This window comes from Papaver somniferum, chromosome 10 (assembly GCF_003573695.1).
Source record: "Papaver somniferum cultivar HN1 chromosome 10, ASM357369v1, whole genome shotgun sequence".
Classification (NCBI taxonomy): Eukaryota; Viridiplantae; Streptophyta; class Magnoliopsida; order Ranunculales; family Papaveraceae; genus Papaver; species Papaver somniferum.
This window is the reverse complement of record NC_039367.1, coordinates 157879491-157903832: the sequence shown is the minus strand read 5'-3', so window position 1 is coordinate 157903832 and position 24342 is coordinate 157879491. Positions and strand designations below refer to the sequence as shown.

General features: G+C 40.3%; 1 pseudogene; it reads right to left on the bottom strand.

The window, feature by feature from the left end:
* Window positions 1-2020: 2020 nt before the first annotated feature.
* On the bottom strand, window positions 2021-2724 carry LOC113316679 (annotated as a pseudogene).
* Between the last annotated feature and the right edge of the window lie 21618 nt (window positions 2725-24342).

Genomic DNA, 24342 nt, shown 5'->3' with positions numbered 1-24342 from the left:
AGACTATGAAAGAGTGAATTGTGAGCTGATGGATTTGATTTTTCTATTGTAGATGAGGAATTGCAAGAACGGTGTTGATATTCATGGGATTCTGAAGCGGTTTGGTTGAGATGGTGGTACTGAGATAGCAAGATAGGTTTGATTGAAGCAGTTCTATGTGTGATGTTTTTGTGTAGGGTCTGTATCTGGACAACCTTTATGTTGTTTCTCCTTGCAATATTCAATGCTCGTACTATTATCACTATATTTACAAGGATTGCTGGGGAGATTTTCGGGATGTTGATCACTGTTCTTTTCATCCAGAGGCCATTAAAGTAGAAGACTAATAGTAGTTCCCTTTTGTCAAATAAAACATATGGAGATTTTAATGAACAAAATTTGTTAACTTTTTTGCTTCTATTGCAGGGGAAGATTTGTTGTTGATGTTCTGTTCATGGTACTTCTGGTGATGAAGAAATGGATGACATGATGGGTGCTGGTTGTGTATGTTGTAGGCTTTTGCTTTGAGGTTATTGCACTGAATTGCTGAGAGCTTCGCACAGGTGGAATGGCTGAATAAGTTGCATCTAGAGACTCACAACAGAGCAGATGATGGCGTGATGGGCAGCTGAGGATTGTTGGTGCTGATTCTGCAGTAGCTAGGATTGTTGGGTATCTTTGCAACCTAAACTTTGACATCAAAACCAGATCTAGAAAATACGGTATCAGGTCGCAACAATATGAATCTGAGTGAGTTTCAGAAGAAGCATGATGTATCCTTCAAAGCTTTAAGTATTTGGTAAGAAGAAGCATGATATAGCCTTCAAATTTAAAGTATGTTCAAGAGCTTGTAATTTGTTTTTTTTTTTAAGAAATGAGATTGTATTTTTATTTTATTTTTGTAAAATGAGATTGTAATTTTCCTGATTAACAATTGATGTTGTAAATTGAATTTAATGATAATAAATTAAATTAATTTTGCATTTAGTTTGTTGTGTATTTGCTTTTTGTGTTAATTATGATTTAATTGTTTATTCAGCCGAGTCAAAATTGGTCGGAAGCCTTTAAACGAACCGGAGCAACTAACTTTAGACAAACTCAAAAGTTATAACAACTAATTTCAGACAAGTTGAAAGTTTGTACCGACTAAAATCTTGTACATCCAATAGCCTTGAGCAACTTATTATTAGTCAGTTAAGTTGCTCTAAACCTTTTTCAACGTAACATATTACTCGCTAAGATGGTTGAAATAAATTTAGAGCAACTCACTCTAGGATAATTGGAATAAACTGAAAGCAAGCATATTAGTTAATCGCTGATGGTAGTTGAAACATTCTTAGAGCGAGTGCCTAGATGCTCTAGACCTATAGAGATCCCACCTTTTGCAACTCAAGAGCGAGAGCCAAATTAGGTTGCTCTAAGGGTTAGTGCGACTTAATATGGGCTTTTGCAACCAAAACTGCATGGTTGCTTAATCCAGTTTTTCTTGTAGTCATGTATATAAAGTAGCTCTTCTAGAATCCTGGTGGAAGAACCTCATTTTTCTGCCTAATTAAACATAAGAACCTCATGTATATAAAGTAGCTCTTCTTGAATCTCTTGATGTACACACTACTAGAAGAACCTTTAAAATGTTAAACAGCGGTCTGCATTCTTGCCATAGACCCTCACTGTACATCTAAAAAAAAACGCAACAAACATTCATTCAAATCCTTAATAGATTCGTAATATATGTGCCAAGAGTTACAAGCAAACCTGGAATGTAGTTTTCAATAGTGGAAACAGTCTAAATTCGTAATATACGTGCCAAGAGTTACAAGCAAACCTGGAATGTAGTTTTCAATAGTGGAAACATTCTAAAAGAGCTATTATAGTGAATTGTACCCTTAATACTGGGTGAATCATTCCACCATTGCTTCTATTAAGAACTTATTATAGTGATTATTAATAAGAATACATATACAAATACAAATTCATATGTTGAGTTAACTTTTTTTTTTCGTAAATGTGGCTCAAGGTGTGACAATCTGTATGTTATGTTTTAAGGCTTGAAGAAAGGGTACAATTCATATCTAATATTGCAGCTTCCACCAAGAATTCTGCCACCTCTTTTACCGTCACAACAACTTGGTAATTTGCTCACTGCATCATCCAAGCACTTCTTGCAGTTACTAGATGACAAATCTCGGCTACATTGAGCTAACCCATACAACTTCTCATCAGAATATCCTCCCAAGGCCATTTCTCCGGTTGCGAACAGCTTCATCCCAGCAACTACAGCCTTTTCTGATAAATCTGTAATTAACTCTCTTGTTTTCTTATTAAAAACATTAGGATCGTTTACGTTGTTCACATTATTTAAGTAAACTTGGTGACTGTAATCAATCTTACCAAAGAATTTCTCATTCGAGTACTTAACTGTGCAGTTATCATACCATATGACAGCGCCTTTGCTGTAAGTGCAATGTGTACGAATCTTACTTCTTGCACTAACTAAACATATAAAACAATGATAATCACTCATGTCTCCTCGGCAAAGGGCGATTCCATAGACACGATCTTCAGCTTGGCCTCTAGAGCCTAGTTCAAAGCCTGTAGGAGGGTCGATACTGACAAGGAAGTGAGCAAAGCTTGCAAATTTGTACCATATAAACTGGAATAATTTTGTTCGCCGAAACAGAAATGGGAAAGCGGTTCGACTGGTTCAATTATTTTGATCTGGCTAAAGACAGTGTGGGCTGACATAATGAACATGAACAGATAATAGAGTGGGATCAACTTCATTATGAGATATTCCTATGATTCTAATTTGCAATGCTAATAGGTTTCAAGTGTTGCTTCACTTGGGAGTAATGATCTCTTTATATAGCTGCAAGTAGAGTACATATGGCGCTGACTTTATCCGTTTGCGACAAAATTTATGCATGATTTTCTTTTTGAGTGAGTAATCAATCATTTGTTGCGGATTGATCAATTAGACCATGCAACATTGATATCACCTACGAATTTGTCACTTATTAAAATCCAAATAGTTTAAGCTCAAGAAATGCCCGATAGTTTATCCCTTTGTTGGTGTTTCTTTCTGTGTGAACCTAGTACTTGGATCAGGCTCTCTCTGTCATTAAAAAAACGAAAATTCTTATTAATTGGTAGTATATGCTTCAAATTACAAGCAGCCAAAGAAAGGATTTTTCATTACCTGAAACAGTCTAGGCTGGGTAAACAGTCTAGGATCATATTCAACATTTTCTATTTAACTACAAGCTATAGGGTATTATTGTGGATTATTCCTTTGTTTGCTAGAGCAAGTAACTATAGTGTCCCTTTGTTTGCTAGAGCTAGTTAAATGTCAAATGAGCCCTAAATAAAGGCATATGACCATAACCAGGCCATATATATATATTTTTTGTGGCAGATCTATGCGTTGGGGTTAATAAACTGCATCCTCACTATGTATGCAAGTTTTATCTTTTCTCTCTCTTCTCTGCAAATCAGAGAATGTAAGAAACTCAGATTTATTTTTCATTAATGAAGAGATGATGTTCAATGTTACTATGGTATCAGAGCTAGGCTTGTTTCCAAGGGATACCATCAACAGTTTGGAATTGATTTTGCAGAGACCTTTAGCCCTGTAGCTAAACCTACCACCATCAGACTTATTTTATCTCTGCTGTTAATTTTAATTGGCCTATCTCTCAGCTTGATATGTCCAATGCCTTCCTTCATGGAAATTTGGAGGAACCAGTCTACATGGAACAACCACCTGGTTTTAAGGATGAAGAGCATCCTCACTATGTACGCAAGTTACACAAATCCATTTATGGACTGAAACAAGCTCCTAGAGCTTGGTATGCAAAGTTATCAAATATTCTTCTTTCCTTGGGATTTGTCTCTTCATTTGCTGGTACTTCCTTATTTGTTCAGAAAGTGGGTAGAAGAATTACTATAGCACTTGTCTATGTTGATGACATTTTGGTTACTGGAAATGATAATGCTCATATTTCTGCATTTATTTCTGAATTAAACACTCACTTTATTTTCAAAGATCTTGGATCTTCTTGGTATTGAAATACAGAGGAGTTCAACTGGTATTTTCCTTTCTCAGTCCAAGTATATTCTTGATCTTCTCAAAAGGACAAACATGGTTGGTTGCCCTGCACTTCTCCTGCAGCTGCCAATGCTCAACTTACTTCTGAAGGGCCCTTATTACCTGATCCTTCTATATACAGATCTCTTGTTGGTGCTCTTCACTATTTAACTTGGAGCAGACCTGAAATTTCCTTTGCAGTTCAACAAGTTTGTCAATTTATGTCTCAACCAACTACTTTTCATCTTGAAGCTGCTCATAGAATTGTCAGATACCTAAAGGGCACTATTGATCTTGGTATTTTTTTCACAAAAGGCCCTATGACACTTCATGGTTACTCAGATGCTGACTGGGATGGAGCTGTATCTGACAGTAGATCTATTGGGGGTTTCTGCATTTATTTTGGCTCAAATCCAATTTTTTGGTCAGCCAAGAAACAAGCTACTGTTTCTAGATCTTCTACAGAATCAGAGTATAGAGCCTTGGCAATTGCTGCTGCAGAATCAGTTTGGATTTTTCAGTTGTTAAAAGATCTGCACTTTTCTCTCACTGCACCTCCCAGGCTTGGTTGTGACAATGTCAGTGCTATTTTTCTTGCCTCTAATCCAGTGATGAACACAAGAATGAAAAGTTTAAGGATTGATTTTCATTATGTCAGAGAACTTGTCAAACTCAAGACTTTACAGGTTTACTATGTAGCTACATTGGGTCAAACAACTGACATTTTTACCAAGGGTTTCCATGGTCCAAGGTTCAAAATTCTAAGATCCAAGTTGAAGGTTTCATCTCCACTAACGTTACACTTGAGGGGGGTAATGGCATATCTACTATGACATCAGAAGACTCTACACAAGAGTGTGCAAAGCCTGACAATTCAAATGATGGTGGTAATGAGTAACTCACTCAGGGTGCTTCAAAACAAATTCAGCTTGTGTGAAACACTTGTGGTGGCATCTTTAAAGTTTAAATATATGTCTTTGTTAGTTGTATTGTGTAACTTTAATTTGAATTTTAGTTTTTCAGTTTTATCTTTTCTCTCTCATCTCTGCAAATCAGAGAATGTAAGAAACTCAGATTTATTTTTCATTATTGAAGAGCTGATGTTCAATGTTACTATGGAGCCAGGTTTGTAGGAATGGGTGAGAAAAAAGCTTGTAGCTGGGAAGGCTGCAAAATGGGCTTACAAAGGTTAGTGTAGATGTGGAAAATCCTACAACTACATCCAAAGAAACACATACACACACCTAATGAAGTGAACAAGCAAGAGAGGCACAAGAACACAAGAGATACGTGGTTCGGTATGATTACCTACGTCCACGGGGGTAAGGGATGATCTTTATTACTTGATTAAAGGTTACAAAGGATGTCTCTTCTTACAAGCTCACAAGTCTCACTCTCAAGCTCTTGGTATTCTCTCTTCCATCACTAATTACTTGTCCCTCAACTCTCTACATAGCCCTCTATTTATAGCCGTAAGTGATGATACACTCAAGTTACCGTGTAAATTATGGTGCATATTTCTTGATGTCCTTCTCGACTTAGGAATAGAGTTTGGCCCGAGATTCTGGGTCGAGCCTAGAATACCTTCTCCTGATGTTCCTTTGCCCGATATCGTCTACTTAATGAATGCTGCTGATGTCTCCCTTGATATATTTAGCTGAGTCTCACTTTGACCAGATTCTTCTTATCTCTTCCACTACTTCGTCAGTGCATTTATTGCTCTTGTACTCGATGTCCGCGAAAAAGCGGGGGTCTAACAACACCACCCAATATTTCGCTTAGTAATCTGTATGGACTAACTCCGAAATACTTTGGTAGAGAATCAACTAGACAGTCAGAATCAATCTAGATTAAAGTATCTCAAGGAGTTAATATCTTTCTCTTGATTTGATTTTTACTCAAGATAAAAACAATAGCGAGTCTTTATCAAATACAAGGAATAACTTGGACGGTACCAAAGACCAATATCCAAGGATCAATCAATATCAATCAACTACCAAAGGTTAGATTTACAATTGATGATCTTAACGCACAACCTGTATTATTTCAATTATATAAAAAATATAATGCGGAAAAGAAATAACACAGAAACCAGAAGTTTTGTTAACGAGGAAACCGCAAATGCATAAAAACCCGGGACTTAGTCCAGATTGAATACACACTGTATTAATCCGCTACAGACACTAGCCTACTACAAGCTAACTTCGGACTGGACTATAGTTGAACCCCAATCAGTCTCCCACCGATTCAATGTATAGTTGTACTCCTACACCTCTGATCCCAGCAGGATACTGTGCACTTGATTCCCTTAGCTGATCTCACGCACAACCAAGAGTTGTTGCAACCCAAAATCGCAGACTTGATAATAAACAAATCTGTCTCACACACAAAAGTCTATCAAAGGATAAATCTGTCTCCCACAAAAAACCCTAGGTTTTTATTCCGTCTTAAGATATAAAATCAAGGTGAACGGGAACCAATTGATAATCCAGTCTTATATTCCCAAAGAACATCCTAGATTAATCAATCACCTCTCAGCAATCCTTCTTGACTATACAAGCGGTTTGTCGAGGAATCACAAACAGTGAGACGAAGATGTTTGTGACTTCTTTATCTTGCCTATCGGAGAACTCTCACGATCTCAAGCCAATCAATAGATTGTACTCGTACGATAGAATATGCAAGATCAGATCACACAACTATGATAAAAGTAGTATCGTTCTGGCTTCACAATCCCAATGAAGTCTTTAAGTCGTTAACCTGGTTTTAGAGAAGAAAACCAAAGGTTAAAGGAGAATCGACTCTAGCGAGCGCACTAGTATCACACAGACGTGTGGGGATTAGTTTTTCACAATGCTAGATGTCTCCTTTATATAGCCTTCAAATCAGGGTTTTGCCTTAGTTACAAAGCAATCCATATTCACCGTTAGATGAAAACCTGATTTAGATTCAAGCAAATATTTTCACCGTTAGATGAAAACCTGATTTAGATTCAAGCAAATATTTCTCAACCGTTATATAGAAAACTTAGCTTGTCACACACACTAGGGTAGACGTTTACTGGGTTTGTGAAAACCATGCCCAAACGTGTACGTGTATGTTGGTTCAACATAGTAACCCAAAAAGTTAACCATATGAGAAATTCATATCAACCTAGTTCTTATTCACCATAACTAGTTCAATTTACTCAAATGAACTAGTAAGAGAGTTGTTCAATTGCTATGAGATCTTATGTAACTACACAAGACACAATTGAAACAAAGATGATTCGATTCGATTGAATCGGCTCATGAACTTTATAGCCATGGTTTGCATAAAGCATTCCTTAGTAATTTAAGTTTCATGTTCAGAGCACATCTTTAGATCATAACCACTTAATCTCACAAACAAGTTCGCGGACTTAAGGCAACCGACAGAGTTTTCCAAACTCAGCAGAAAATCTCGGCAAAGAGACTTCCGCCAGTTCGCGGACTTGAACTTCACGAACGAATTTGGAATCCCAGAAGAAATTCTCGGTACAAGAACTTCCGACAGTTCGCGGACTGAGTTCGCAAACTGGGTTCGCGGACTTTGAAAAGCCAATTCCTCTCAATCAACAAAGTTCGAAAACTTCGGATTAAGGAATACATGGTTATGTAATCTAAACTCTCATTCCAATCATTGAGACATTCTCAGAGGATGTTATATAGCCGTTATTCACAGACTGTTTCTCGTCAGAGCAATTCTCAAAGTAATTGAAACTTTTCATGACTTTCGTCACTAGGTTAAGATAAACTTGATCAAAGCAAAACTGTTTACAAACACACGGTTTCGAGAAAAAGATAAGTAGTGAATAGTCAGCTCGACATGTCAAATGTGTATGATCCAGTATATATAGCATACGACTTTTTGTCTCATAAGAAGTAGGAGATAGAATAGATAGACTTTTGAGTGATAGATAAGTTCAAGTCTCCACATACATTTTTGTTTATGAAGTTCCACGGTTCCCTGAGTAGATCTTCGTCGTTGTATGATGAATCACCTTGAAGTCCTTGAGCTCAACTACACTTTTCTATCCTAGTCTGAGACTTAGCTATAATAGACTAGAAATCAAGACTAATAGTTTTGATCACTAACATTGACAAACATGCTTGATATTGCAACGCATGCGAGGTCGACCGAGCTATGCTCTAACAATCTCCCCCTTTGTCAATTTTAGTGACAAAACTATTAATACATATGGAATACAAAAAATATAAACTTTAGTGGCTCATATTCCATAGTCTAATCTTCAACGTTCCTTGAAATCTTCGTCCTTCCAAGTACTCCAATGATCCCAAAGGTTGTAAGTTTAGCACCACCGTTGTTGAAGATCCGTATCTATAACAATGAGAGAAATCGAGATTCTCGATCATTATTATTCAGTGTCATAGTATCATTATGTAACATCAAATTCCAATTGCATCACGACTTTAACAACAATACTATGGTGATATATATCACTCCCCCTTAGTCAATACTCCATCTCGATCATGGAAACCGCTCCTCCTTACACAATGATCCGAAAACCATATGTATTTATAGTGTGAACTACATTATTTCTCCCCCTTTTTGTCAATAAAATTGGCAAAGGTAAAAGAACGGGATCATAATGAAATTTCCACAAGAGATATTTCATAGACTAAAAGAAAAAATACATACCAACTTAATTTAGATGCAATCACAAAGCCGAAGCTAAATGCATTCATCAAGGAGTTTTAAGATACAAGATAACCCCTATAAAATTCCACAGTCGCACACCCCGCAAGATATTACCATTAAGCACAAGTTCAAAAGAACCCTCCCCCATTTGATGTCATTCCCGAAAGAACAACAAGAGCGAACTTAATTTCGAAAGAAAAGAAGGATTTTTTTTAATTGAACACCAAAAACCATAGGAAACTGATTTTCAATATCCAAAACTCAATCAAATTAATCACAAGTGAACCCATGATTAATTTAATTGGAATACGCAACTAAATCTAACCACAAAGGTGATGAATTTAATTGATTGTGCTCAACATAAGTAAACTTACGGAGCTACGACTAAGATAACCACACGGAGATGACTACCTTAATCGTTCAAATACTCAACATAAGGAAAACCTTACGGAATATACGACTACATCAACCAATATAACATGATTAGTATAGCCGTTCATATACTCAACACAAGAACTTGTGGAATATATGAAAAACTCAACCAGATTAATTACACGAGAACCTATAATTGATCTAATTGGAATACACAACCAAACTAATTACCGAAGCAATCAATTTAATTGTCAAAAGATGTTGCTCGACAAAAGAAGACTTTCTGAGCAAATAACTAAATAACCAATCCAGATGATTAATTTAGTTCAAGAATACTCAACATATAACATCTCATGGAACAACCAACAAGGCCAATATTAATCGACATAGTTGTAAGGTGCTCAACATAAGATACACAATGGAGCCTTCACGGTAAAACATAGCAAAACGGATCGATGAAGATCAATACCGTGTATAACATACAAGGATCTATTCTATTTTCCATCACTATTTGCATAACGACATAATAGACTTTATCCTTGTCAAACAAAAGATTTCATCCTATTTTCCATCAAATAAATGACTGCATAGGCATAAATTTTGTAATTGTCAAAAGTCCATTCGTCCTTTCATAAATACGAATATCAATTTATGAACGACTTTACTTTTGACACAATATGGGACCTCCAAGTTCACGGACGCAAACAATACATATCCCATAAAAATATTTCAATACTTCAAAATAGATTAATACTGCAATATCATCCTCCAAATATTTTTAGAATTTAAAAAAAATAAACCTAAAAAATAGCATAAGAAGATGAAAACAAAAATAGGTATGTGCGGTCACAATCTTCGCTATTTAAAGCTCTAGTTATTCTTCCATCTAATCCAAAAAGAAGACATACTAGGCAACAAAATTACAAGCTAGAGAGAATCAGACTCCATCGTTTTCTTGACAGCGAATAGGGATATGGGCAGTACAGGATCCTCACAAGACATGGAGTCTTCGGGCTTGTGAACGCCAGCCTTATCTGCTTCATCAGAGAGATGATTCTCTTTACGAAGATCATTGATTTGAGATTTTATGAGACCAAGGCCAGACACAACCTTTTCCAACTCAGTTTTCACCTTATCAAGACCTTTTAAAGTATCAACAAGCTGTTGTTTTGCTTCTCCAAAGTACTTAAGAAAGTCATGAACGACTTCAGCAGAGATCATATCATCCTTCTCAACATCTTCATGAGAATAAGAAAAGAAGCATGAAGCATTGGGATGATCTTCATATACAAGTGTTCTCTTCCTCCTGGAATCAACCTCAACACTTTTGTCAAGAAATCCTTTTCCGGAACCACCATAGCAAGAAGAGGAGGAAGACATTCTCTGAAAATCCAAAAACCACCAGAGATACACGTACGTGACTTATAACCCTAAGAGGTTGGATATTTTATCCTTGGGGACAACAATTTAGGGTTTCAAATAAACTGCTGACTCGGGCCAGAACGGAATCCGTTCGAGTACAACAAATACCCAAGAAATAAAGTCCTTCAAACATCTAAAAACAAATTTTAAGACAATATGCAACAAAATCTTTTGACTTAACCAATACTTGTTATTGGCGGATCTGTCAACATAAGTTTTGCTATGGACGATAAGAAAATAACCTAACTTATCAGATGCAAGCAACAAGTATACCTGTTTAACACAAACTTACTCAACAAGGTTTTTTATGAGTAAGCTCTAAACCTTGTGATTAATTAACACAAGTACGAGCCATAGGATCATTAAGAGTTTTGTGTTTTTGGTTAAGTTTGTTTTTCCTCTTAGTCTTAGAGAGAGATCTTGTCTGACATGAGAAATTATCATAAAATTTACTATTATCTAAATAAGAGACATAGTTAGAATTCTTACCAGAAGTGTCTTGACATGAGGAAGAAGATAATTTGTTGACAAGCTCTTTGTATCTTACAATTCTCTCTTTAATATCCTCTCTTATCTTATCAATTTTCCTTTCTTCTAGAATGATCTTCTCAACAGGAACAATGTTGCATTTAGAGACAAAGCGTTGAACTTCCTTAAGACGATGTTTATTAAGACGTCTATTTTGACTTTGAACATTGGAGGAACTCACTGTACTGACTTTACTGGTTGCATACACAGGATAGGTAAGAAAACCAATTGGTTCAATCATACGGATATCAGTCACACCTTTGAGAATCAAATCTAGGGTGTGTTGAAGTTGAACTAAGGAGTCTTTATTCAACTTGGAGTTTCTCTTCTGTCTAACATAACACTTGGTCTCACAGACAAGACATACCTTTTGATCATAGGAATGATTGGAGGATTTAGTCTTAATATTACTGTCAAAAGAGTTGTCTCTTTTACAGAATGTCCCAAGTTCATGATTGGAAGAAACATTAGGAATATCTGTATTTAGTTCTGAATGTAAAGCATCAGAAGTTCTTGGTACATTAGATTGCTTTGAACATCCTGGAACGGATATTTTACTCAAGCGGCGTTCAATATCCAAGGCATCCTTTTCGAGGCTGGCCTCAAAAGTCAAGCATGAAGACTGATCTTCAGCGTTTCCATGGAATTTGCAATCTCTTTAAATACCAAGAAGAGCATTGATATGGTGTTTTAACTGATTCATTCTAACAACTTGAATTCTAACAAGATTTAGAATCAATTTACTCTCTTCAGCTGTTTCCCATTCATTAGAAGAGAAGGTCTCTTTCGAAGGGTAATCATGAACACTCATACCATTATTTGTCTGTCTCGTCGAACCACAAGGTTTCTCTATATTCGAGATTGAACTTTTCTCTTTAATAGATTTAGACGAGAGAGAATCTTTATTACTGGTGACGCGTTTATCAGAGATAATACTCTTGTCCATAGAGTCAGATCGCTACAAACACAGACTGATGAGGTCTTTAATGTATTTGCCTACTCTGATACCAATTGAAAAAAGAGGGGGTCTAACAACACCACCCAATATTTCGCTTAGCAATCTGTATGGACTAACTACGAAATACTTTGCCAGAGAATCAACTAGATAGTCAGACTCAATCTAGATTAAAGTATCTCAAGGAGTTAATATCTCTCTCTTGATTTGATTTTTACTCAAGCTAAAAACAATAGCGAGTCTTTATCAAATACAAGGAATAACTTGGACGGTACCAAAGACCAATATCCAAGGATCAATCAATATCAATCAACAACCAAAGGTTGGATTTCCAATTGATGATCTTAACGGACAACCTGTATTATTTCAATTATCTAAAAAATATAATGCGAAAAAAAAAATAACACAGACACCAGAAGTTTTGTTAACGAGGAAACCGCAAATGCATAAAAACCCCGGGACCTAGTCCAGATTGAATACACACTGTATTAAGCCGCTACAGATACTAGCCTACTACAACCTAACTTCGAACTGGACTATAGTTAACCCCAATCAGTCTCCCACCGATTCAAGGTACAGTTGTACTCCTACGCCTCTGATCCCAACAGGATATTGCGCACTTGATTCCCTTAGCTGATCTCACCCACAACCAAGAGTTGCTGCAACCCAAAATCGCAGACTTGATAATAAACAAATCTGTCTCACACAGAAAAGTCTATCAAAGGATAAATCTGTCTCCCACAGAAAAACCCTAGGTTTTTGTTCCGTCTTAAGATATAAAATCAAGGTGAACATGAACCAATTGATAATCCGGTCTTATATTCCCGAAGAATAACCTAGATTAATCAATCACCTCTCAACAATCCTTCTTGACTACACAAGCGGTTTTTCGAGGAATCACAAACTGTGAGAAAAATATGTTTGTGACTTCTTTATCTTTCCCATCGGAGAACTCACACGATCTCAAGCCAATCGATAGATTGTACTCATACGATAGAAGATGCAAGATCAGATCACACAACTACGATAAAAGTAGTATCAGTCTGGCTTCACAATCCCAATGAAGTATTTAAGTCGTTAACCTGGTTTTAGAGAAGAAAACCAAAGGTTAAAGGAGAATCGACTCTAGAGAGCGCACTAGTATCACACAGACGTGTGGGGATTAGTTTTGCACAATGCTAGATGTCTCCTTTATATAGCCTTCAAATCAGGGATTAGTTTTGCACACTTGGGTAGACGATTACTGGGTTTGTGAAAACCATGCCCAAATGTGTACGTGTATGTTGGTTCAACATAGTAACCCAAAAGGTTAACCATATGAGTAATTCATATTAACCTAGTTCTTATTCACCATAACTATTTCAATTGACTCAAATGAACGAGTTAGAGAGTTGTTAAATTGCTATGAGATATTATGTAACTACACAAGACACAATTGAAACAAAGATGATTCGATTGAATCGTCTCATGAACATTATAGCCACGGTTTGCATAAAGCATTCCTTAGTAATTTAAGTTTCATGTTCAGAGCACATCTTTAGATCATAACCACTTAAGCTCGCAAACAAGTTCCCGGACTTAAGGTAACCGACAGAGTTTTCCAAACTCAGCAGAAAATCTCGGCAAAGAGACTTCCGCCAGTTCGCGGACTTGAACTTCACGAACGAATTTGGAATCCCAACAAAAATTCTCGGTACAAGAAATTCCGACAGTTCGCGGACTGAGTTCGCAAACTGGGTTCGCGAACTTGGCAAAGCCAATTCCTCCAGTTTATCTCAATCAACAAAGTTCGAAAACTTCAGATTAAGGAATACATGGTTATGTAATCTAAACTCTCATTCCAATCATTGAGACATTCTCATAGGACGTTATATAGCCGTTATTCACAGACTGTTTCACGTCACAGCAATTCTCAAAGTAATTGAAACTTTTCATGACTTTCGTCACTAGGTGAAGATAAACTTGATCAAAGAGAAACGCTTTACCAACACACGATTTCGAGAAAAAGATAAGTAGTGAATAGTCAGCTCGAAATGTCAAATGTGTATGATCCAGTCTATATAGCATACGACTTTTTATCTCATAAGAAGTAGGAGATAGATTAGATAGACTTTTGAGTGATAGATAAGTTCTAGTCTCCACATACCTTTTTGTTGATGAAGTTCCACGGTTCCTTGAGTAGATCTTCGTCATTGTATGACGAAGCGCCATGAAATCCTTGAGCTCAAGTACAGTTTTCTATCCTAGTACGAGACTTAGCTATAATAGACTAGAAATCAAGACTAATAGTTTTGATCACTAACATTGACAAACATGCTTGATATAGCAACGCATGCGAGGTCGACCGAGCTTTGCTCTAACAGGCCGTCTCTTCAGTCACCTCCGAACTTTACACGTATTGTCTTCACGGGTTCCTTTGGTATCTCTTTTCTCGCTCCAAGGCCAAGTAAGGTGATTTGGTGCTTCGCGGTTCATCTGTTATCGATGTTTCATTACCTAGGATTGTCCAACCTGGATTTGTGGATTATTTACACCTACATTTATGCCCCTTCTTTTACTCTTGTGACCGACACGAGGGGAAGAAACTGCTTCGTCTTTCACGTCTGCTCCCATGTCGCGTTTCATGCCATGTTGTTCCCCACTATCGTCGTCTTTGTGACCTGTTTGACCTTCTCCATCGGTAACCAATGCTGAGGGTATAAATCCGTCCCTTAAACCCTTAGTCCTTCACTTTACCTTATTCATAGAACCACATTTTCTTTCTTCCCTCAACTGCAGCTCCATTGTTTCTTTATTTTCTGATTTCCATGAGAAACTGAATCATCCTTCGTTCATCTCGCGACTCCCCTTATTGCTGCTGCTGTGTCTTCGCTGATTGTCTTCATATTTTTCAGTCCAAGTTTTGTTGTTTCTGCTCTTCAAAGGCTTCTTCAACCCCTTCCATGACAGAAAAGAGGTGTATGAGTTATACCTTTTCTGATGACGATGACGCTCCTCTTGATTCTTTGTTTCTTATTGACAGTCCTTCTAATCATGATTCCCATGCCCTTAATTCTATCCTCTCTGATGGTTCTCCTTCATTTTTATGTAGGAATGACAAGAAACTTGCAAAGGACTTGACTGATGATCAGTTCATCAAGCAGCTGAAGAATGATTTTGATCTTCACGGTTATGACATCAGGCTCTTGTCGGGCCAAAAAGGCGTTCTGAAGAAAAGTGATGTTATGAATTTCCCTCACTGGGCCGAGGCGACCGTCATCACCAAAGGTCAATTGGAGCTCGGGCTACGCTTCCCTCTATACAACCCTAGTCGTCCGTTTATGTATGAGGCTCTTTCGAAGCTTCGTCCTCATCGTGCCTTAGCTCAGTGGAATGTCAATACTTTCCGCCTTATAAACGAGTGGGAGAGACGAAGCCGGGGTGAGTGTACTCCTACCGCCTAGTCAACCTATGATCCGTCTGCTGCAGGCGACTATACTCCCGCCAGTTTTGCTACCAATTACCGGAGTGGGACTTCCACTAATGGTGACCTCGCCGGTTTTGATGCTAGTCCTCACCGTAATAAGACTATCCCTGAGGGTTTAAAGAAGCTTCTTTTGGACGAGGACCCTGAGGGTAAGACGACTAACAAGCATGCCTTGGGACCGAGTTCCACTTGTTATTCACGGTCCTCTTCTTAATGGAAAGTATCCTTCTTCGGCCGAGTCCTACCCGTTCTGGGTAATCAATATTGATCGAGTAATTTGCCTTGTCTGTTTTGACTTTTTCGGCCCGAGTATCCCGATGGGCTATGTTTTGATTCATTGTTGTTTTGCAGTCTCAATCTCAAAGTAGTCAATTTAAGGCTTCGGTTTCCAAGAAGAGGGATAGGGGTCCTAGAACAGGAGTCGAGGGAGAGACATAGAAGGTAACAAATATACTTCTCTACCTACAGTACATGTACTTTCCCCTATTTGTTTCCTTGAATGGATCCAACGATGACTCATGTGCAGAAATCGAAAGCTGATCAGGGAGATGTGGAGAGTACTTCAGCGAATGAGGGTGAGGACCCCGACGAGCGGCTTCCCTTGTCTCATTTTCTGAGGAAGTTGTCTCAGAAATCTTCTGATGTTTCTTCTACCGTTGTAGGTGGAAATCCTAGTGGAAGGGGAAAAGAATCAAAAGGTGATGAATGTGCCCCAGGGGAAGTTATGCCCCAGCAATCTGCTGGTAGGAGTGTCACCCTCGCCGATGGTGTTGTGTTCCTTGTTTCTGATGGTGAGGATGATAAATATCTTTTTGAAGAGGAGAACAATACTGGTGGTGTGGGCGAAAAAGAGTATCCGACGCTGGAAGAAGAGTCTGGTGTCGGTGAATAAAATCTTTTTCCTGAGGGCGTGTTGTTGGAAAATGTGTCTCCTGTTATTTCTGCCCCGAGCTCGGGTGGGACTACCTTCTTTACTGTCTCGGGTCCGATGTGCAATTCTCTAGGGGCTCTTACTTCTCCCAATTTTGCCTCTTTGTCTGATGATCAGATGATCAGTGCTGCATCTTTTTACTCTGCCGGTCTGAAGGGCACTTTTGATCAGATGGTGAGTTGTGTTTCTTTATTCGTACATTTATAACGTGGGGTGGTTGATAACGCTCATAATGTCTTCGGCGAAGGGAGCGGGAAGAGAAGGAGAGTCTTCTTCTTCAATTAAAGCAAGAGAAGGATCGAGCCCGAGAGTTAGAGAAACGATTGGCCGAGACTCAAGATATTTGTTCAAAACTTAGGTAGCTATGATTGATTCCGTAGTGCCAATATCCTGAACTTAGTACTATCTTGTTACCCGATATGTCTAGTATAGATGTCGATGCAGCTTCTGAATATCGTTTGTTAAAGAGAAAACTGGATATATGAGCTGAGCCATGTTGAGAATCTCCGCCAAAGAATCGTTAACAAGGATGAAAAAATTGATCGTGAAGAAGCCGAACTTGAGGAGATCCGAGATAAACTATACCGCTATGAGACCTTTGAATATGTGCCCGAGGAGTTAGATAATATGCGGGCGAGTCTTTCCCGAGCCCAAGGTATTGCCGCCGATAGGGCTATGTTGGTCGATAACTTGGAAGGCCAGTGTGAACGTTTAAGGCGTCAGAACATGGACTTGCATGCTGGTCGTCAGCGCATTCTAGAGGAAAAACACGTTGCTGATAGGTCCAATCAAGAGTTACAAGGGCGACTTCAAAACTTTATCCAAGTATCCGAGGAGTTAGAATGGGTTCGGGCTCAGTTGTTGGGTCTGCAGATGGCACATGATCGACAAAAGGCCTATTGGAATGATGATAAAAAATATTGCCCCACAAACGAGTTTAATGAACAACGTTATCATGAGTTAACTTCCAAGATTTCATCTCTTGAGTGTAGTCTGCTTAAGTCTGAGGAAACCATTAAAGTAGTTTTTCCCTTGCTTGAAGGTGTTGTAGCCCTCATGATGTTGTTCTTGCTCATGTTTTAATGTTATGATGCTGGTGCCCCTGTTACTAATCATCTTTTCTCATTTGCAGTTGAACAAGGAAAAGTGAAGTCGTTAGAGGAAGAAGCTGCTCGGCTAAAGGCGAGGGAGACCCAACTACTCGGGCAGGTAGCCATTGCCGAGGCTGCATCGTTTCAATTGACTCATGATCTTGCGGCCGAGAAAGAGAATTCAACACCGAGCTTATCGCCAAGGTCAAAGATGGTGTGAAGGCGGTCATGGATAAGAAGCGAGCCGATGCTGCTGCTAAGAAAGCTGGTTCGGGATTAGTTCCGCCAAAGGCCTAAGTAGATCTTTTGTAGTGCTGCGCCACTATTATGCTCCTTATGTCGGGCTGTAAATCTTTTGAACATCCTTATTTTTTCTAACATCTTCTTTCAAGGGGTGATGCGTCGCCAACCGGTTTGTTTGATCAGTTTCTGACATGTTTATGCTTGTTGCTACAATTATCTTTCGTTTTTTTGTTATGATATGTCGACGTTTTCCTGCATGACAATGGTTTTAACTAGTTAGTATAAAGTTTATTTCTGTCGAGCACTCTCAACAGGGAGGGTCATCGGGCCCAATGCAATGTCCCGATTGAGGTATCTCATCACCGTCATTTTGATCTAGTGGTAGGGTATTCGGTCATTCCTAGGTTTTATTGGCTCGATATCCCAAGATGTTATCAATTAACTAGCTTGGTCAAAAGATTTTCGGACGCTTGAGATGGGAGCAATGTTGTATGCTCGACTATCGGGTATTCGAGCCCCGATAATCGTCCACTGGTTTCCAACCACCAGGGCCCTTAGACTACCTTGGCACTTGCACACTGTCACTGCCCCGAGTTCGAATAGCCCGTCGAGTGTAAGACACCTCGGCACTTGCATACTGTCGTCGCCCCGAGTATGAATGTCCATTCGAGTGTAAGTCACCTCGGCATTCGCACACTGCCGTCGCCCCGAGTACGAATGACCATTAGACGCAATTGTTATATTCCCTACCCCACGTGGATTTTTAAGGAAATAAATGACAAAATATCATACCTTCTTATGCACCTCTCATGGTGATATAGCTTCAGATGTTGAGTGTTCCAAGGTCTCGGTTCGTGTGTTCCGTCTGGTTTCAATATCTTATACGCCCCTTCGCCGACTTTCTCCACTATAGTGTAGGGTCCGCCCCATCTTTCCGCCAGTTTCCCACCCTTCTTGTCACGTTCGTAACTGGGTAGCTCCTTCAATACCAATTGTCTAGGTTGAAATTCTCTCGGTCGAACTCGTCTGTTGTACTCGCGTTGTAATCTCCTTTGGTAGTTCTCCATTTTTTGTAGGGCCATTTCTCTAGTTTCTTCTAAATCATCGAGCTTAGCCAAAATGAGGTCTGCCGAGATGTTCCTTCTCCATGCCTCGGTCCTTGTAGTGGGTATCATTGCCTCAGTTGGCAGAATGGATTCAGTCCCATATGTTAGCATGAAAGATAATAATCCGGTTGCGTCTCTACGGGTGGTTCTATATGCCCATAGGACATTGTATATCTCCTCGCACCACTCGCCATATTCTCCATGGTTTTGTTTGTAATCTCAGCTTGCCCATTATTTGTTGGTAAATAGGCGTAGCCTTGCTTTTGCGGATGTTATAGTTGTTAAATAACAGGTCAATGTTCTTTCCTTGGAGTTTTTGTCCATTTTCCGAGATAATTGCCGCCGGCACGCCAAAACGAAAGATAATGTGCTCCCAGATGAAACGAAAGACGTCTTTATCTAGAATGTGCCTTAGTGGTGCCTCTTCCACCCATTTGGTGAAGTAGTCAGTAGCCACGATCAAGTATTTTCTCTGCCCCGACCCGACGTATAAGGGCCCCACGATATCGATCCCCCACTTAGCAAAGGCTCATGGGCTGATTACTGAGTTCAAAGTTACTGCAGGTGCATGTATCTTTTTTCCAAATTTTTGACATTCATCGCAGATTAATGCCATGTGTTTTGCGTCGTCATTCATGTATGGCCAGAAATATCCAATGGTCTTAGCTCGGGCTGCCAGGCTTCGACCCGAGTTGTGATTGCCCGCAGCCCCATAATGAAATTCATTCAAGATTGAGTGTCCTTCTTCTTTTCTTAGGCACCTCAATAGTGGTCCTAGGTAGGATTTCCTATACAGAACGCCGTCTCGTAATTCGTATGCGGCCACTTTGCTTTTAGTTTTATTGATCTCGGGTCGTCCCTTGGGTAATTCTCCCGTCTCCAAATATTGGTGAATGGGTTTGCGCCAATCGCCGTTCTCGTATTTATTAGCTGTAGTTACCGCTACGTATGCTTTTGTGTCTACTGGCTCAAGGACAGATGGCATCATGATTCTCATGACTCTGATTCCTTCAATGCTTGAGTCTGTTAGCATGGAGGCGATATACGCCAGTGCATCTGAATGTCGATTGTCTTTCCTAAAAATATGTCGGAATTTGATGTTTGGTATCTGGCCGATATAGAATTGGGCGATCTCCCAATACTTCTGCAATACTGGATCATGTATAGCATACTTCCCAGTGATCTTCCTAATGACTAGATGGTAGTCGCTGGTCAGTCTTACGTCGTGGATCCCTATTTCCACTATCATTCGTAAAACATGTATCACGGCCTCGTACTCGGTGACATTGTTTGTTGCCTTAAACTCTAGACTGAAAGAATGAACCATCTTCTTCCCCTTTGGTGTTGTGAAGACTATCCCTAGGCCTGACCCATATTTTTTGGACGACCCGTCGCCGAAGACTTCCCATCGCATCGGGCTGCAAGTTTCAAGGTGGTCGGAGGGGTCTTCTCGGTCTTCTTCCATTCCCTGGATATCTTCAACTCCTTCCTCATAGTCTAAAGGGAAATCTTCCAGGAAGTCGTCCACTGACTGTGCCTTTACTGCTGTTCTCATCTCATAGAAGATATCGAACTGCTTGATTTGAGCACTCCATTTAGAAATCGTCCTGACCTCGCTGCATTGTCGATCACTGACTCTATGGAAGACTTCGTAAGCACTCGAATTCTGTGGGTCTGGAAGTATGTTCGAAGTTTTTGTGTTGCAAATACCAAGGATAGTATTAACTGCTCAATTCCAGTATAATTTTTATCTGCCGGGTTCATGGTTTTCCTTATGAAGTACACAGGCTTCTCCTCGGTCCCCAAACTCTTGACTAAAACTGCGCTTATGGCATAACCTGTTGCCCCGAGATATAGGGTAAGCATTTCATCGGGCTCGGGTCTTTGAAAAACTGGTAGGCTTGCGAGATGTTGCTTAATCTTTTGGAAGGCATCCTCACATTCCTCGCTCCATTTGATTTTTTCTCCTTTCTTTAACGTCCCGAAGAAATCTTTACATTTATCTGAGGATCGTGAGATGAATCGCCCTAGTGCCGCCAAGTTTCCGTTTAGCCGTTGTACATCTTTGATCGTCACCGGGGACTAATCTTCTCTGGATCGGCTTCTATACCTTTATCAGTGATTATGTATCCCAGAAACTTACTCGAGGTAACCCAAAAGGTGCATTTGGATGGGTTTACTCGCATCTTATATTTTCTCATGGTTCGAAATATTTTCCTAAGATCATCAATATGATTATCTTCCACCTTGCTTTTTACTAACATATCGTCCACATACACTTCAATAGTGTCGTGTATTTTGTCCTCAAAAATGTCCTCCACCAACCTTTGATAAGTGGCACCGGCGTTCCTCAATCCGAGCGGAATTTTTGTGTAGCAATATAGCCCTCTAGGTGTGAAGAAAGACGTATGTTCTTGATCCTCGGGAGCTAGGGGAATTTGATTATATCCCGAATACCCGTCCATCAGTGTTATCGCCTTGTACCCAACTCTGGACTCTACCAATTGATCAATGCTGGGGAGGGGAAAACTATCCTTCGGGAAGGCCTTATTCAAGTCGCTGAAGTCGATACATATTCTGACCCCTCAATTCCTTTTAGGGACTACCACCATATTAGATATATACTGGGGGTATTGAGCCTTCCGAATGATCCCCGCTATCTGTAGCTTTTTTAACTCGGCCTCTACCGCTGCCTGCAACTCGGGTGCAATCCTCCGTATTTTTTGTCGGATCGGTTTGAATTTAGGATCTATTCTTAAGTGGTGTGAGCATACTTCTGTATCGATTCCCTCCGTATCATGCATCTGCCAGGCGAACACATCCAGGTGTTCCTTTAACAAGGTTATTAGTTGTTCTGTTTGTTCGTCTGATAGTAAGGTTCCAATTTTTACTATCTTAGGTTCCTCCCCGGTCCCTAAGTTGATTTATCGGGTAGCCTCTAAGGCCGAGAAGTTAGGCTTTGATTCCTCGACCGACGTTGCCTCCTTTGATTGCTACAAAATTTCTTGCTCGCCTATTTCGTAGGCCGCAATAGCTTGTGAGAGTACCTTCTATAAATCTTCCGCTGCTTTAGCCTCCTTAGCTTTGTTCTTTTCTCGACGCTGTCTTGACCACCTTTCCTCATTTTGTTGAATATCCAGCTGCATACATTTTCTTGTAGCATGTGGATCGCCTAGTACCTCCACAACCTCTCGTTAAGATGGGAACCTTAATTTCTGATGGTATGCCGATGCCACACCTTTGATACCCGCGATCTAAGGTCTGCCAAGGATATCATCATAGGGCGATATGGCATCCACTACACAAAAGGTGGTAAGTGTGTCCAAGTATCCCTGTCCGTCCGATACTCTGAGAGTGACCTCCCCCTTTGGCACGAACATTGTACCGTAGATCCGATAAGTTGAAGGGATCAAAACGTCATCTGATAACTCCATCCTATTGAACATGTCGTAAAATAGGACCTCGACTGAGCTCCCACTATCCATCAGTATCCTTTTCACCCCCCACTCCTCGATGAGTAAGGTAACTACTAAGGGATCTCCATGTGCTTGGCCATTCGATTGGACGTCCTTTGCTGAGAAGGTGATCGACTGCATCATCCATGGTTCCATAGGCAAAGTTTTAGCTACACAAAGGATCTCTTTTCCCGCCCGATCCCTCTTGCAGATTCTAGAAGTGATACTGCCCCCTAAGTCGAATATTTGGGTCGCGGAGTGTGAAATTGTGTTGCAGGTGAACTGAGTTCCTCGGTCGATCCTCACTTGATGCACGGGAGCATTGGGCTGTTGGGTCGATGTCGGCGCTGTCTTAATAAAATGTCGTAAGTAGCCATATCGGATTAAATGTTGAACAATGTCTTTTACCTCTCGGCAGTTGTTAGTCGAGTGGCCTCGGTACTGGTGGTAACGACAAAACTCGGGATGGTTTCTTGTCTCGTCAAACTGGATTCCCCTTGTCTTTGGGTATCTGATGTCGTTTCGCTTTTCTACTTCCTTGAATATTTCCTCTAATAGTGCATTCAGAGGTTTCTTTCCTTTCTCAACCCATTCCTTCTTGCCCGAGCCATGTTGTGGTGCCATCGGCCTTTTCTCTGATCGTTTTGGGTCTTCTCGAGGAACAGGTTCCACCGACGCACTGGATTCTTGTACTCCTCTATCCTGCACTCCCTCTTGTATCTCCCCTAAGACGATGTAATGCTATTGCATCTTCCTCATCTCCCTTAATTAATGTATACGGTTTCTCAGTATACATAGATATCCAAATAGGGTCGGATTTTCCTAATGAATTTTCGAATCCGAAAATCTGTTGGTCGATTGGTACTTTTCCGATATCGGTGCACAGCTTCCTCCATCTGTCCATTAGAGATCTTAAAGGTTCCCTGAACCTTCGTGCCAGTGTGAACAGTTTGTTCACCCTTGGGCGAGAAATGTTGTTATGCATGTATGTTTCGAGAAATGTTTCCACTAGGACGCCATAATTTCCAATGGACTCATCGGGCAAAGTGTAGAACCAGTTCTTAGCCTCGCCTTCTAGGCTTTCTGGGAAAAACTTACACATAACCACGTCATAGTCCTTCCATTGTAGTAGGTACATGCTGTAATCTTGATGTGCTCTCCTGCGTCGCCGGTGCCGTCAAACCTGGATGGAAAGGATGGAAGTGTACATTTTGGGGGTAACGTTGCTCGTTCAAAGGAGTCTTTTGTGCTTCGCTAATCACCTCTGCCAACTTGTCGTCCTCGCCGTCTCCCGCCAATTTCTTAACCATCTCCTCAAGTTGCTTGAGCTTAGCCTCCGTCGCCGCCTCAGATCTCCCATTATGCACTTCTTCGTCGGTCGAAGAATTCTCGGGTGGACCATACGCTCTTCTCATTCGGTTGGGGTCGGGTGCACGTCCTCGGGCCAAAGGCGGTGTTTGAGTTCGTCCTGATCGGGTGTGGCTGCTGGAAGCTCCTCGGATCGATGACCCTTGTGACCCAGATCTCTGATTTCGAAGTTGATAGTTTTCATGCTCCAACGCCAGGTTCCTTCTCTGTAATTCCCTCATCATATCCTCCTGTCTCCTCTGATTGTCCAGAATTGCCAGCAGTGTCGGGTCGGTGCTCTCGTGACTGGAATGACCATTTCCTTGGTTCCCTACCATATTGGGTGGTGGAACTGGTGGTACCACAGGAGGAGCTACGGGGGAATCGTTTGCAATTGGTGGGATGTCTCGGGTGGTGTTACCCAATTCTAGGTGCACTTGCCTAAGCCTCTCGCCTTCTTGTTCCAAATCCCTCTGATAATCTGCACGTTGCCGAGCTTGTCTACGGTCCTATCGCATTATTCGTGCTTCCTCGTCTTCCTCTGTGTCCGATGCAGTCATTCCGTATATCATCTCCCCTCGTATCATTTGACTCGGGTCAATTATTAGTTCTCTCGGGGTGAGTTCATCGTCTTGGACTAAGTCGACTTCCTCATTAACAGTTGTCATGCCTCCACCCGG